At 44.3% G+C, this 15900-nt stretch overlaps 1 long non-coding RNA gene across 1 annotated transcript in view; it reads left to right on the plus strand.

Annotated features, from left to right (window-relative positions):
- Positions 1-15900, plus strand: part of LOC125939677 (uncharacterized) — a 231742-nt gene that overhangs the window by 127106 nt on the left and 88736 nt on the right. Inside the window, exon 2 of the long non-coding RNA XR_007464406.1 lies at positions 7329-7434. This is a non-coding gene — a long non-coding RNA (uncharacterized LOC125939677). The remainder of the gene's footprint in view (positions 1-7328; positions 7435-15900) is intronic.

Raw genomic sequence — 15900 nt, forward strand, 5'->3', positions numbered from 1 at the left:
ATTTTTCTCTCCGAACTGGTTCTGCAGTCGGTGTTGTACACAATTATAAGCAATTGTTTCTATAAGTTTAGAAATAAATCTGGGCAAGAATTAGTTTTGACCTAAAAATGACGGTGTGTCTAATAGCAGCCATTTCAATTTTGAAAAGTTACGGCGCATTTTATCAAGAACTTTAGATGAACAAAGATACTGCTTGTTCTGTATTACGCCGGATCATCTTCTGTGTGTCCACGTTTAATAAATAGACATATCCTTTATAGTTACGCGAAAAAAGTAGTCCTTACAGTCTTTACATGAAACAGGCGTATCAGAATTATCTTAAAACGTTTAATTACTTTTTCATGGTTATCGAGCCACACAGACCTTGTTTTCTTTGTCGAAAGCATTATAGTAGATGTGGCTTTCCGCGTTTCAAGAAATAAATGCCTACTCGACGCGTTGGCTCAACAGATTTTCCCTCTAATGAGCAGTGCTCTGGGGCTTGATGCTTAGCCGTGAAGGCAAAACGGACACAGAACGCCAAATCGCTGCCCAACTAATGAACTTTTCAGGTGGATGCAGGAATAAATGGGGTTAATATTAGTTTATATTAGTTAGGAACTCTGTAGTGCTACCGATCTTGTCGGAACGCGTTAACATCAGTTCTAGAACGCTTTCAAAGAATACGGCAGAAGCACATTTGGAGTTAAATTAATCAATATAGTCAGCAGTTGCGGACGGTAGAAAACTAGGTGGGGTGATGAAGTGAGGAAATTTGCAAGCGCAAGTTGAAATCAGCCAGCGCATCACAGGGGTAATTGGAGATTGCAGGGTGAGGCCTTCGTCCTGCAGTGGACATAAATATAGGCTGATGATGATAATCAAGATCGTCTGACAGTAGTTTGAAACGCAGCCACAACGTCGAAGTGGCAGAAACAAATCACCAGTTTATAAACAATGCCTGAAATTATTGTACCTGTGCTCCAGCATTCTGGTTAGCCTCCCTCTGTCTCTCGTTCATTGTTTCAAAGGAGCCCGGTTTAAACAATGCACACTGTGTGTTTTAAGGCAGCTAACCGAAGAGGGGTCTTGTAAGTTGAACTGAAACTGTTTTGTCAGCGCAAAGCGCCTACGCGCCCGATGAGCAAATACAATGCGTAAACGCGCACCTTTCTTAAGCAAACTCCTTTGTTTCTACACAAAGTGTGTTTTTCCGGTCAACTTTCGTCCCCCGAAACCCGAAACGTGAGTTTTGGTTGAACCGTTGCTACTCTTCGCGGAAGGAAGGAGGGCGTCCGGAAGGAGCATTGCGCTGGTCTCGGTACTCTGGCGACATCCGTGGAGTTAGTAGAAGCGATAAAAACAGCGGGGCTCGTTTTATCTGCGACTGTTTTTCTGTTGCCTTATCTTCCTGTGCGCAACTCTAACGCGCGGCATCGCGCATATGTGCGCGCCTTTTTTCGCCCTCTTTGTATTACGCAAAACTTTTCTTCTTTTTTTTTTGCGAGCTCTTCTAGCGTTTGCCGATCTTGACTACCGCAGTCTTGCTGTCAAAATAAAATATTTATGCGTCCGATAGCGGAATCGAACCTGGCTCTCCCAGCACAACAACCCGATGCGCTAACCATTAGACCATATTTGCACGCGTACTTCTCTCGTACCAACGCCATATAGCTCGTTTAGGCGATTGGCTCCTCCATCACGTCGGATAGCACGTTCGAGGGTTCTGACGTGCGCGCGCTATTTTCTATTAGTCCAATGGCGCAGGAACGAGACTGTCGATACCGCTGTACTTTGCGCCGTGATTCTTTCCGCGGACACACCTACTCATCATTATTCCCTCAACAAACATCAAACGTGGTCTTGGTCGTCGTGACATCATTTCATCGACGTTTTACAGTGTGCATTCGCACGAAGTGCTGTCTGTACTTCAGTATAACTTGTGAATGGTTAGCCCATAAACATCGGAATGACGTCAAAGGTGTGACCTGTGCGGCGCATGAACATTACGTGTTGTATAGAATTACAATAAATGCATTGGTATACTCATTGTATTTAGTTATATAGCATTGATTTACCCGCCGCAGATAAGCTTCGCTCCACATAGATCCCAACGTTTACGTTGATTCTGCATGATGTTTCATTTTATTTCGTTTCCCCTTCTACTTTTTCTACGACCTTACTTCAACTCAGGGTAGCTAGCCAGTCATTACACTGGCTAACCGCGCTGTCTTTCCTCCTCTCTTTCTCCTCCTCCTCCCCCCACAAATAAAGAAGCGGGCGAGCCGGCAAGCACAACGCGATGGTGATATCTCGAGGTAAATTGCGTTTTCCGGGTGGCCGAATTGAGCGTGGTGGTGGCTTATCATTTTAACCATACTGTTCCATCTGCTTACGGTGGTTCTTTCCATCCTTAGCAGCTCGCTCTAAAACCCTCCTTTGTCCCTAACCGTACATTTTCGCTTGTAGTACGTGGTTTACTCCTTTATTTTGTTCGCTAGCTTTTTCCTTTCTGTCGTGGTCACGGTTCGTTTGTGGAAACGTCTGTGTCCTTAACGCAATTTGGTGCTTTGTTCTGGTTAGGCTTGTTAGTCTTGTTAGGCTTCTTCGGTTATTATTTTTTCTCGTTTGCTTGATTCTGTTTAATTTTTTTGAAGAATGCGGAAGGGCAGTACGTTGTAGTTCTTGTGCGGTGTTTGCCACTGAAGGAGCGTGCCGGATGTTTATGTTCACTCTATCAATTTGTCTGACAGAGAGGCATGTTGACCCTGACAATGTTTGTCCTGCGAGCTGTAAGCGTTGCGAAGCTCTTGCGAGCAATCATTTTAATCCTGCAGCGCTACGCGGATGCACATCTTATCGGTCATTGTTATTTATATTTAATTCTCCCTAACCTCTGTTGGAGATTGCTTTATTCATTGTTATTTTAGATTATGATGATCACTGTCCAAGAATGAACTCGGTGAGCCGATACCAAAGACATCACACACCGAAAACACAAGTTAACAGCGAATAATGTCGTGCGCTTGGTAGTCAGTAGTTTTGCCAATCAGTTGATAAATGCCCGATAAATGAGGTATCGTTTTTCGTTCTAGCTGAGCCAGTACATATGCATGCGTGCAGCTAGTGATTCATGACTTAAGCGTGGTTATTGGCAAGGCTCCGGGGTTGACGGTGATTGTTAAGTGTGCGAGTGTGGTGGTTTTGGCGAGTTGGTACATATAAAATTCATATACACAGCACGCGAAAACTGGAACTGTGCAGGCCTGGCGGACTTGGTGTGTCGAAACCAGTAACCGCGCGTTCATGAAAACAATTTTTTTTTATTAACAACGAAGCTCTTTAAGCTGGAGGTAATCAAGGGGAGTACGTAGATAAACTCCGCCGCCTGGCGATGACGTCTTGGGCGTCGCCTAGCAACGTAGCGCTACCTCCTCGCCCCACCACCGCGCTACCTAGCGACGCCTTTCGTAACCTTCGCAGCAGCGCCGTTCGCTCCTCCGCCGTAGCTCTGCCTCGCTTCTCTCCACAGCCGCGCGGGTGCGAAGCTAGGCAATGACGTCACTCCAGAGTATATAGCTCCGCCTCGCCGAGGCGAGCAGACACACTTTGCCTCGTGAGTTTGCGCGGGGCACATGGGTCGTCCGAAGAAGATCGGCGCGCCCGAAGAAGAGGAGGAGCGGCGCGAAAAGCGCCACGCTGCCACTCGAGAGCGACTCCGAAGACTTCGCACTGATCCAGAGTCTCCCCAATACCGCCACCTTAGGCCTAGAGAAGCCAAACTAAGAGAAAGACCGAGTTAAAGCTAAGAGAGAACAAAGTTAAAGCTAATGACAAGGCCAAGTTAAAGCTAACAGAGAGTGAGTGAGTAGTGAGTAAGAACTTTATTAAGGTCCTAAGGAGAAAGAATTACCAAGTGAAAGCTAAAAGAGAACCAAGTTAAAGCTAATGAAAAGCCAAGTTAAAGCTAGGGAAGAGCCACCAGCTTCGCTGTTTGCTAAGACTTCGCGCCATAGGGAGAAGCTGCCCCCCCCCCCCCTTTTTTTGACGTGTAGACCACACGTACCTTCGCCCGCTGCTGCGGCGTATATATGCGCTTGCTGCCAGCGTTTTGACAGTCGTTGCCTGCAGTCATTCAGTGTGATCTATTCATGTTTGTTTGTGCGCGCTCACACCACGCTTGTTCATTCAGTTAGTAATAGTCGGGCGACATTTTCCAAAGCACGCTACACATGCAATGCTGCCCGGATCGGCAGTGTAGCGTTACAGGTGTGTCCCTTCGCACGCGCTGCCCACGGGCAGCGCTTCTCATCAACACCACCGTTTCACACGCGCCTTCTCGTGGTCATCGAGTCTCTCTTCACGTCGGTCTACTTACGCCGCAGCACACCTGCTTACTTAATCAGCTCATGTTTACTACAATTCATATTGCTACCAAAGCCGCTCACCTTACTTCGTATGACATTGCTGTGTTGCTATCGCATTCATTGCTTCGCCCTTAGGGCGAAACTGTGACATTTTTTTTACGTGAAATGTAATGCAATCAGCTTGCGTGACTCATTCTGTTATATTACAAGGTTTCTGGTCAAATAAAAATAAATTCTGGGGTTTTACGTGCCACAACCACAATAAGATCATGAGGAACGCTGTACTATAGGGGACTTCGGATTAAAATTAAATGAAACTGATAGAATGCAATTGCACGTAAGGACAGCTTGAACAACAACAAAGAACGTTCTTTTTTTTAATCGGAAGTTAAGTTTAGTTTCAGAACATTTACACATGTTACTCATTTATATCACAAAACACATGAGAGATCAATTTGTTGTGATGTTTGTATAGTACGGTAATTATTTGATATTATACATGTCCAAGATTGCCTGTTGCAATGATGGTTATCGTAATCTTAATATTATTATTTTTTTACGCAACGCAAGCGAATATATCTATTACAGCCACGTTCGAGGTTGCGAATTCAACTCTCAGCTTGAGAAAAATGCAAAAAAAGAAAGTAAAAAAATCTGTATACTTAAATTTAGGTGCGCGTTCAGGAACCCGAGGTGGTCAAAATTAACTCAGAGGCCTCAGTATACGTCCTCCCTCAAAACCCACTGTGCAGACTATAGACGTCATGCCTCAATTTTTTTTTCAATGATGAACAATGCACAAAAATAAGTTGTAATTACTGAGACCCTGCCATGTTCATATTTACTGTCTTCGATTTAAGGACGAACAAAAATTCACGAGTATTGTTCTGTGACTCGTTGGTAATTAACCTTTAAAGTCTTGATCATTCGTTAAAAAAAAAGGAAATTACTTTCTCATTTTTCGCTCGCGTACTGTTTTCGGGTTAGGGCTTAATGCCCATCGATGATAAGAACGGGGTTCGTTAGTGCTTGCTCGCCGTTCAACAAGACAAAGTTCCATTACCAGTTCGCATAGCCTTTTCCTGCTGTCTATTCTCCGCGCGCGCAAATGCAGCTATTCGGATATGGTTTCCGCTAGGCAGCCTGAAGCTTGCACGAAACGTCATGCCTGGCATTAACGCATTTCAAATATCGAGCAAGCAAAACAGGAGCACATGCATTTCTACGAACTCATCGCGGTATTTAAATCGCATCTCTTCTGCCATCCAAAATCAACATATGCCATTGTAAATATGCAATCAACATGTGCCTCTGTAAATTCATGCAGTGTTGTCGAAGATAGGGTCGGTGTGAACTTGGATGCGATTACTGCATTCAGAAAGGTGCCTGCTTGTAAAAAAATCACTCTGTAATCACTCTGTAATAAAACTTCCACTCTGTAAAGGTGGATGACGAGCGAAGCTGTTTAGCACACGAGACAGACATGACACCAAATTTTGAAAAAAGCTACGAACACATTTATTGTCTTGATCGGTGGACAATTGGTATTTGCGGCCTGCCGGCGCCGATGGCACTCTCGCATCTGCTCTCGCCGTCACTCTTCATAGGTGTGTCTCGGGAGTCCGGACTATAGCGGTCTCTCCATTATAACGACGGAAGAGAAGTTAAATTCAAAATGGAGAATGGCAACTTGTGTTTCTGGTTTTTTATATATATATATACCACCACCAAGGGAGAGCAGAAGGAAAGGCAACTATATACGCAAGCGCTTGGAATTTTGTCGTTTTAGCTCCTCGGAACGATAAATTCACTGAGGTAAAAAAAAAACTAAAAAAAGAAAACGCTGAGTTTGAAAGTAGGTAGTAGTACGCCAATTGTAGCTGAAATCTTCCCTACAACGCAAACCACCTACATATGTAAGAATACTGCAAAAGCGCATAACGTCACATTGAAGATACCGTCATCATGGTCACGGTGCGATATTTACACACGCAAATTTTATTGCTATTCCCACTATTTTTTCTACTGATACATCATCTTGCTTGCGAAATATATTAAAATCTTATAAGTTGCCGGGTACTCACACTTGCGAAAGAGCAATCGCAGAGTGTCACACAATCTAGTGTTTTTCTTTAACGTCCACTGAACAGTATTAGCGAAGTGGACAGTGAATGAACAAATGAGACACGCAGGACGCTGCTGAGTGAAAATTTTCCTAACACAATAGAACGGACTGTTGCATATTTGAGCTGATTATCAGCGCTACCACAGGCTCTTCGCTGACAGCGTTTGAACGAATTTCAGCCGGAGGCCGTCATTGGTCCAGTAGCACTGTCAAGCTGACTTTTCTGCAACTCACAGCGGCCGAAAACATGGCAGCGTACACGTTAAAATGAATGGCCTGCTTTTTGGAGCTAAATACACAGGTAAAACCGACTTGCCACTTTGCAGAACCAGAACTCTTAATCAGATCTGTTTGCTATCATCGACAAATTTAATACTATTAGAGTGATGATGTCATCTTTCTTAAATGGAAAACTAACGAGTCTGAGCCAATATTTTAGCTTACGATAGCAATGCATACGAGTACTCTGTCTGTAGTATTCGCGATGCTGCACAATATTTGTGAAACAGATCTCACGATTCATGCCGCACGATTCTAAAAAAAAAAAAAAGCGAGAGATCTGTATGGTGCGAAATACGTAAAAGAAATAATCCCTCATTTAAATCCACCCGTCGGTTTTTTCGAGCTGTTCGTTAGAGTCCGGCTCACAACGTGAGCCGCAGTAATGAGAATCCATATAATGCCAGCTAGCATGTCCTCAGGCGTAAGCTCTGCGATTGTTTTCTCATTAGGATGGAAAAAATCCCGCTTAGACGTCTTAATTCTGGCCAGCACATTTGCCTTACAATGATGATAAGAAAAATCGAAGACGCTTGGCTTAAGATCTGCGCTTTCTGCTTGCCGCTTGCTCTTTGCAGTGAGCCTGGTTCGTGCTGTCAAGCAATACCCTGAGCTCCGGGAAGACAAACAGCAGGCATGCATCCCTTCTCTTCAACAAGGCAACTCTCCAACCACGCAGATGCTGTAAGTCGTTGTATATCTCTTTATTTTAAGGGTGATGATGCCTTGGGTCATGATCACGTTGGAGTAATACTATCCGTTCCGGGACATTGGCATTGTGTTGGCTTTAAATCCGCAAAGCCAAACGTATCATTTTTGCTACGCTGAATTTGATGCCTCAAGATCCTGTTTTAAGCGCGGAAAGCAACGCAACGTCGATAGTAGAGTTTTTCATAGCCTCCTTAAATCATATTCTCTGGGACTGCAGAGAAGATCCCCCCCACCAGATCTCCTGGCCGCTCCCTCGCCTGAAGCGTGTGAAGCGATACTTACGAACCCAAACCTGGAGGTTCAACTTCGGGTCATCAAAAGAGCCGAGGAGGTGGCTGTAAGGCATCACCTGGTAGCCACCCCTCACTCAGCCAAATTAGCAAAATAAAGTTGTTTCCTCCATACGTTGGAGGAAGTTTTCAATGGAAGATAGCCCAGTCTGCCAATGCCAATTTATTACCATACTAATCAACCTTTACTCACTAATAACTCTGTATATTTTGTATTCTAAATGACCAAGCATAAACGTGAACAAGATGATTTAATTTTCTTGTCTGTCGAATAAAATTTGAGTTTCGTGCGAGTAAAGCTATACAAATGAGTGTACTATGCTCGTTATTTTTGCCTCAATAAGCCTCTCTCCAGTTGATACCCTATTTTATATCCCGCGAAGGTGTTCAATTCAGAAAAACGCGCGTCGCGCGAAATCCAGCTTGTATTTACCACAAAATATTTGTATCGCTAGTCGCTCCCCACCACACTTTGCGTCGCTGCAGGTTGATGAAATGTGTACCCGTACGCGTCTACCGTGTCGCTCCGTAACTGCAACTCGAGACAATGTTTCCACTAAGAATCAGAACAGCGTTTGCGCTCTATGGCCGCATTTGATGGCGTGGTGAACGCTGTTGTGTATGCGCGCGCATCATCCGTTGTCCCTTTCCCATGTAGGGTAGCAAACCAGGCCCAACCTAGTTAGCCTCCCTGCCTTCCGTTCCTTTTTCTCTGTAATGCCGTCTCTTTGTGTAAATAATTAATTCCACATTATCGTAATAATAATAATCAATCAATCATGTTTATTTAACGTGCCCAGGAACAACACTAAGGTCTGAGTGCTGGCGCACGCATACATTACAAACCAAAAAACAAAACACTGTAGGGGAGAATCATTAAAAAATAAATGAATAAAAATAAAAATTGTGAAAAGAAGAGAGTACGGACAACAAAGCGCAAAGTAAATACAAAAGAAAAAGGAGGAGAAGGGCACTTGAACAATGCATGAAATCATAACACAAGGCAAAGCTAGGAAAAGAACGATGACAAGGAGTTATGAAAGATATCAAGGTCACGAAAGTAAGCGTTATAAAGACTCTGTATCCTGTGGACAGTTGAGTGTTCGTGATGACAGGTAGGAACATGGAAAGGTCTATGTTCTCTGGTGATCTTGCGTGGGATACGAAACATGACACAGCTGAGTAGTTCGGGACAAGTGATGTTACCGTGAAAGAGTTTGAAGAGAAACAGAAGGTCAGCGCGATTACGTCGGTCGCGAAGTGAGGGCAATGACAACAATCCAACAGTGCTAGTACAGGGTGCAATGTCCAGGTTTGCAAAGCGGTGATAATATATGCTTAGAAACTTTTTTTTTGGACACGATCTATAATGTCACTGTTGGATCTAGAAGAGCCATTCCAGATGACCGACGCATATTCGAGTTGAGGAAGACCGATGTTTGTGTACAATTTGCGGAACGGTGTAGGAGACTTCAATTCCCTCGATAGTCTGCATACAGAACCAAGAGAGCGCATACCCCGCATTGCAACACGTTTAGTGTGGCGAAAAGTGTAAGGTTGCATCAAAAAGTACACCAAGATCATTGATCTCGCAGACGTTACACAACGGCACAGAATCTACAGAATAAGAAAAAGAAGTACTTGCTGTTTTGCGTGCGAAAGTTATGAATAATAATAATAGTAATAATAATAATAATAATAATAATAATAATAATAATAATAATAATAATAATAATAATAATAATAATAATAATAATAATAATTATTATTATTATTATTATTATTATTATTATTATTATTATTATTATTATTATTATTATTATTATTATTATTTCAAAACATTTGACAGGAAAGGGAAAGTGAGGAGCAGGCTGGCAACTGCCAGAGGAAGGGGCACATCGCCTGCCTACTCTTTAGAAAGGAGGAGACAGAAACACAGAAATGGAAGATAGGGAGAAGGAGAGGTCACTGCAGGTCACTGCAGGCCACGCTACTAAAAAAAACGTTAAATATTGTGAGATAAACACACACGCGCAGATGACAAATTACGTACGAAATGTCATTTTTACAAGTGCTACACTACACACTTCTTGCACTACACAGGAAACAGGACACAAGCTAAAGCCATTACCAGCTGTTGAATGAATGAAAGGCGAGTTGGTAGTGACGCGTGTGTGTGATGTGTCCTCTGTGTTGTGTGTGCTTTTCGCACCAGTGAAGAGAATGTACAGTAAACCAAACCAACTTGCCCAGCAACAAGTCATTTTCAGCGAATTTCATATTCTGCTTTGAAGTGGTGTCGTTCACCATGCAGCCAGAATTCGTACCCTCGACAGGTTGAAAAGAGTAGTGTTATTGTTTACCTGCTAACATGAGCGCCTGCGGTAGGGACATTCAGATGACAAATCCAAGCGTGCTCAGCTTAAATCACCAACACGGAACACGCATTTAAAAAAAAGAAAGAAAGAACAAACACTGCGACCGAGCTCTCCTCCAGAGATAGCGGAGAACAATGTACCGACCTTTGCAATGAAGATACGTGGGAAGCATCCTCAAACGCGAAGAGATTTTGTATCACGCTGTTTCGTTCTTCTTCAAGCGGGAACGTGCAGCCAAAAGGCATGCATAATGTCATTCGTCTTGGCTTCTTTATTCGTTTTTTTTGTCCATACGTTACCATGACGGGCCGTCCTACGGAAGAACGTGTTCCGGTTTCCTGAACGAATCTCATTCAGCGATCGTTCGGTACGAGCGTGGTGTCATTCAGATACGTGTGGCGGCGTAGCCAGCTGGACTAAGGGATGTTACGGTGAAGCCTAACCAACGACGCTGTACATACTAAAGCCCAGAACAACTGAAACGCGGGACTTATTCGGCTATTCCGTGCGCCAACACCAACAACAAATGGGCAAATTTATTCTGTTCTAATCCTATAGACTGCATTTCACCGATGCCCCCACATCCATGCCATCCGTATAGAAGCACCCATTTCGAGACGCTCACAATGTGGTCATTCATTCGCTGCCAGAAACTGTCCACGAAAGACGTGTACCCCTTTGTGGACCTTATTTTACGACTCTATTTCAGGAACCTTTCGGCCATTCTTCTCGAACATTACTTTCTCTCTTTTTTTTTTATTTCTAGTCGAATTTTTGTTCTGGTTTCCTTGTTTGTTTCTTTGCGCTGAGGCACTGACAAGTCTATGCATTACAAGTCCATGCATGTAAATCAGTTTTGTTCGAGCTGCTTATATAGTCTTGCTTAAGACGCTTGAAGTTGCAGTATAAGGCTTAATAGACTCGCCACACGCAAAATCGGGAGCGCGCGTACGCTCGTCTATATAGTCGCGCGTACAATTCCCGAAAAATTGAAACGCGAACAGCAACGAACACCTTTTGCGCGTAATTACGTGAAGGTGCCACTTGTAATTGTCCTGTAGCCAGTTTCTAAGCGTGGCATAGTCGCAAGTGTATATGTTTTGGATTCTGAATTAAGCCGCTGTTACAAATGAAGGTGAACGTGAAGACAAAACAACGCACTGATTAGTTTCTCACTTGTTCGCGTTTTAATTTTTTGTCACTCTACTTGGTTGTCTGCAAGTTAAATATACACCTCATTAGCCAGTATATAATTTTCTTACTTTGAAGTCAAGATTAGTCGACTCGATGCTCTAAGCGAGGATCTGGCAGTGAAAGAAGAATCTTTATGCCTACACGTCAAAATTAGACTGCTTTCAATGTGAGGACGCTGACGACGTGTTCATCGTAATAGTGGTCGACCCTGTATACGTTGTTACTGCGCAAAATTGCACCAATAGACAGCCTAGTTTATGGTGTAAGAACTTGTAAACTTGTTTTGTACGTCTTCAAAGTTACTTTATCCAGTCGAGTTTTGCTCACGAAGAATATTATTTAGCATTGAACATAACATCTACCGATTCTTTAGACTAGAACAAAACCTAACCTTAGATGCGCTACTAGTATTTGATTGTATTTTCGTGCTTTTTCCAAGTGGTGACAAGTCAAGCCTTTTCTTCCAAGCTTTTTTGAACGTAGTGGCTCCGCGACTCCCCGTTCCTGCAGCCAAATCGCATTTGTCGTCTACAGTCGTGAAATAGGTAAGACGAAGCAACAAGCAGAAAGGCAGCACATCATCGATCTGCTAGACGGTCGTGTGTCTGAGATCTACAGCGATTCCAAAACGGCAGTTAGGGCTTTTCAGAAGGGTCGCATCGCCGAGCAGGCTGCTCGTCTTCTTAGCGTCTCCAATCCGGATGCTCTCACGCATCATTCGATTCACTGGTTTCCCGCTCACGTTGGGTCGGTCGAGGGTGCTCCCCCAAACCTCAATGAGTCTGCTCACGAGGCTGCGCGCGACCTCACCGACCTCGCTTCCTCTGTAAGGAGAGCCGACACCCCTCCCCCCTACGGCCACAGGGATGCTCCCGCTACTCACAACGAGGTATAACAAAATTCTTCTACATGTCCAGAAGGGTCTTTCCACCTCCTCACCCCAAATTGAATAGGGCGCAAGCTGTTTCGCTTAGACTTTTACAGACCGGCACATATCCGTGTCTGGCCGTTCTGCACGAAGTTTACCCTGACGTATATCGCGACGACGCCTGCCCATCCTGCGGGCAGACCTCCACTCTAGCACACATGCTCTGGGAGTGCGGGTCGAGATACCCCAAATTCAGCAAGGATGAGTGGGACTCGCTACTGCGTAGCCCCGCTCTAGACAAGCGAATCCTGGCTGTCCGGCGTGCCCACGACCGGGCCGGTGGGCTAGACCTGCCGGTCCCGACGTGGGACTAGCCGGGTGCGCGACGAGTTCGCTTCCTCGCCGGACCTGTAATAAAAGTTATTTCACTCACTCACTCACTCATCGGTATACACTGTCACTATTTTTGTTCCCAGTTAACGTTAAAGCAAGATGGCCGGCAGTTTTGGGAAAAACCTTTTGGACTACAATAATTTAATGGTTGTTGCTGTTTGAATATTTCAGAAAAAGTCTTATCTATACACAAGAATATAATTAGTTTATAGCGGCGAATTTGGTGTGTTGGTACATATTTGAAAAGGCGGCAGCGCAAGAAGACGTGGACGAAGACGAGATGACAAGCTTGTCCTTGTCGTCTCGTCTCCGTCCGTGTCTTTCTGCGCTGCCGCCTTTTCAATGTAATTAGTGTTTATAAAAAAGGTATTTCTTATTGCTCTTGTTCACCGTTGTCGTCTTCCTTTTGTTGTTACGACCACCAACATTGACCGCTGTTGGAGAGTTTTAGAATATTGAAATATTCTCGCAATGTCTTCCAAAGAAATAGCGTCGAAGCCACTGCGCATGCGCGAGATGCAAACTGCAGTTGGGTTTTGCGTTGGGCACGCTAGTTCACTGATTTAGCGAGAGCCTCCAAAGCTGCCCCAAAAGCTTTGCGTCAACAAACATGGCGGCAACCATCGAAGCGACGGCTCTAACCGAGTACCAAATTGGGCTCGATTCGTGTTAACGCGGGAAGGTTCTAAGCTACAGTAAGGTAGTGCGTTGGGCGAGTTGGTGCATAGCTGAACAAATGAGTTGTGGCGCAAGGAAAGAAGAAGTAAAACCAAGGGGAGACAGGATAGGGCGCCAACATTGGCGCCCTATCCTGTCTCCCCTTGGTTTTCCTTCTTCTTTCCTTGCGCCACAACTCATTTGTTCTTCTAAGCTACAAGTGACTGCGGTTATCGCTTTCTCTGAACTAACCTGTGTAATGAAGATTGAATCATTAGATGCCACTGATTCCGAATTCGACTGTCGATTTCATGGCTCGTAGGCCTAACGTGGATTAGCTTGGCTAGGTGAAGGCACGTAAAGTTGGTTACTCAAAACAACGCCTCCTATAAAGACTTTATAGGAGGCGTTGCTCAAAATTAAGCGCAACAAATCGCTTGCTGCTGAGAGAATAACCTCTAAATTGTAATTAAATGCCAAACCACGAAAGTAAATTTACTTTTCTTATCATAAAATTGTGTAGTTTACTTTAATATTTATAATAGTCTTTCTTTGACACTGTAGTGGCGCTGCAAGCGCAAGACGCTATTCGCAAACGCAATGCCCTATTCTTGCATGCCCTACTCCTGCATGCCCCAACGCTAACACTCGCAAAGCTCTTTTGGGCCCCAAAGTTTTAGGGCTCCTATTTTAAAACTCTCTATTGCCTTTGGTGACTAGATTTTAGGACTATCAGATTAGTTGCGGGTGCCTAAGAAGATGACGAAGCCGCCTTTCTAGAGACGGTCAGTGGTCTATGCAGAGCTCTACCTTCGCGTAGTGTCATTATTTGATGGCGATTTCAGAATTTTCGAACATCTGTCCATACCGATAGCTGTCATTCAACCACTACGTGCATGCGATAACTGAATGACACGATTGAAGGGGTCACTTAATCCGCACTTCTTATTCGTCTTCTTTCGACACCTTGTTCCGCTGTCCCCTTTGCGGACATGCGAATGTCCTACGCCATTCTCACTCGTAGTAAGAAACGAAGGCAAAGCGTGTAGTTCCGATTCCAGACACCACACTGGGTCCCACAACTGCCCGTCCAACCTTGATGCATTAACCATGAGGCGGCAATGCGACCGAACAGGAAAGAAGGAGCCTTCTGGGTAGTCACGTGTGTGTGCTTTTCTATGGACTTGTGGGCGTGTCCCCGTGGCGCAAGCAGCCCGACGATGCGTTCTGTGTGCCTGTACAGAGGGAGACGCGAGTAAATTATCGAGACGAGAGAGAAAAAGGCGACTGGTAAAAATAGAAAATGGGGGAGGGGGGGGGGGGGTACTTGAACCGGTTGTAGTTTGGTTCGAGCACCGGATCACGTCCCGATTCTCGTCAAAGAGACCCCTTGTCGGGTCTAGTCACGTATGTCTCCTTTTTTCGGCTCTGCCTTTTGTGATCAGCGTGTTCTTCGCAGTCGGTTTCTCGTTTCTTTAATCATGGCGCCTTCGGCCTGTGTGGTAATCGGGTGCCCGGTGGTCGGTCACAGTGATAACACTGACTCAACCGCGCGCGTCTACTTGTTATTATTTTTTCTTTTCGTCGGTCTGAGCGAACAAGAAGAAAACCATCAGTGACATCGCGGTGGGCCTAATAAGTTCCGTAAAGGTTTGTTATTAAACCGTGTATCGTAGGCTTCTATGTCATATTATACCAAAACAATTAGGGCATAAGTACATTGTCGTGTCGAACCTCAATGAAGAAAAATGTTTAGTACCGCGACTTTTTACATTTCTGTGCTAACTGCTAAGCATAACGTCAGTTTCTTCTTTCTTTTTTTCCCTCCACGCAGTACTCCTGTTTTTTTCTTGTTATACAGGTTATCCCACGCAACTTGAGCCAAAATTTAAAAATATGTGATTGTCACGTAGCTGGACAGAACCAAGGTAATGTTTTTGCCGTCGCTTGGAGTAGGTCAGCTTATTTTTTGCATTACGCCTAAATACAGTGGTAATTATTAATTAATCAACATCAATAAATATTATATTTATGGCAAAAGTGTCAGAGAAAAAGCTTTTCCAAGCCTGAAAGAAGCCCGCAAGAGCCCGCAACTTTTCGTGTCTTACTGCGTTCATTTATTGTTTTGCTCTGTTAGTTGCTGTATTTTTTTTTTTTGTACTCTAATGATGTAACCAGCTTCCTTCGCACTTGAACGTGCCCGACGGCTTAACCTGCAAATAAATGAATTAACTATTGAGTATTTGTCGTGATGCATGAAAGGTGTACCTAGATGCACAACGGCAGTTTTCAGGCAGCCTGCAAGTCTCCCAATGATTGCAATTGGGAACGGGAACGTGGGCCATTCGCTTTCGAGCCACACAACTTTGGCTAGAAACCCTGAACATCCTGCGAAAAAACTTTTTTTTTCTTTCTGCTCGTGCTACACAAGTAAAGTGAGTAATCAAAATAACACACCTCCGATAAGCTTCGTAATGGCTTGAGTTGAGCGCGTTCAAGAATGTTCGAAAATGTCGACGCTCTTACGACTAAACGTGCAGAAAGACCGCGAACTCGCCCCCTGACTCGACATTTCCAGTACCGGTGCTTATGCTTTCCTGTAAACTTCGCTTTGACTCCTGTCCACTTGGCATTTATCTCATTGAACTTTGATCTATCC

Source organism: Dermacentor silvarum, chromosome 11, assembly GCF_013339745.2.
Source record: "Dermacentor silvarum isolate Dsil-2018 chromosome 11, BIME_Dsil_1.4, whole genome shotgun sequence".
Classification (NCBI taxonomy): Eukaryota; Metazoa; Arthropoda; class Arachnida; order Ixodida; family Ixodidae; genus Dermacentor; species Dermacentor silvarum.